Below are 922 nucleotides of genomic sequence, written 5' to 3' on the forward strand. Positions count from 1 at the left end.
TGAAGCTTCCTTAGTACTGTTTGGTGCATTTTGCATTCCAGACAGACTTTGAGAAATCAAATTGACTTGTTGAGTCAATATTTTATTCTGGGCCAAAATGGCATTCAGAGTGTCAATATCAAGAACTCCTTTCTTCTGACTAGTCCCATTGTTCACAGGATTTCTTTCAGAAGTGTACATGAATTGGTTATTTGCAACCATTTCAATCAGTTCTTGAGCTTCAGTAGGCGTCTTCTTCAGATGAAGAGATCCTCCTGCAGAGCTATCCAAGGACATCTTAGATAGTTCAGAGAGACCATCATAGAAAATACCTATGATGCTCCATTCAGAAAGCATGTCAGAAGGACATTTTCTGATTAATTGTTTGTATCTTTCCCAAGCTTCATAGAGGGATTCTCCATCCTTTTGTCTAAAGGTTTGGACTTCCACTCTAAGCTTACTCCATCTTTGTGGTGGAAAGAATTTTGCCAAGAAGGCATTGACTAGCTTTTCCCATGAGTCCAGGCTTTCTTTAGGTTGAGAGTCCAACCATATTCTAGCTCTGTCTCTTACAGCAAAAGGGAATAGCATCAGTCTATAGACTTCAGGGTCAACCCCATTAGTCTTGACTGTGTCACAGATTTGCAAGAATTCAGCTAAAAACTGATGAGGATCTTCCATTGGAAGTCCATGGAACTTGCAATTCTGTTGCATTAGAGAAACTAATTGAGGCTTAAGCTCAAAGTTGTTTGCTCCAATGGCAGGGATAGAGATGCTTCTCCCATAAAAATCAGGAGTAGGTGCAGTAAAGTCACCCAGCACCTTCCTTGCATTGTTTGCATTGTTGTTGTTTTCTGCTGCCATGTTTTCTTCCTTGAAGAATTCGGTCAGGTCCTCTAAAGAGAGTTGTGCTTTGGCTTCTCTTAGCTTTCTCTTCAAAGTC

The 922-nt window shown here is 40.5% G+C and overlaps 1 non-coding gene across 1 annotated transcript; it reads left to right on the forward strand.

Moving 5' to 3' along the window:
• Positions 1 to 330: 330 nt before the first annotated feature.
• On the forward strand, positions 331 to 438 carry LOC130942806 (small nucleolar RNA R71). The gene has a single exon (XR_009071356.1). It is a non-coding gene; the product is annotated as a small nucleolar RNA R71 (small nucleolar RNA).
• Positions 439 to 922: the final 484 nt, after the last annotated feature.

The sequence above is a fragment of the Arachis stenosperma genome, chromosome 7 (genome assembly GCF_014773155.1).
Source record: "Arachis stenosperma cultivar V10309 chromosome 7, arast.V10309.gnm1.PFL2, whole genome shotgun sequence".
Lineage (NCBI taxonomy): Eukaryota > Viridiplantae > Streptophyta > Magnoliopsida > Fabales > Fabaceae > Arachis > Arachis stenosperma.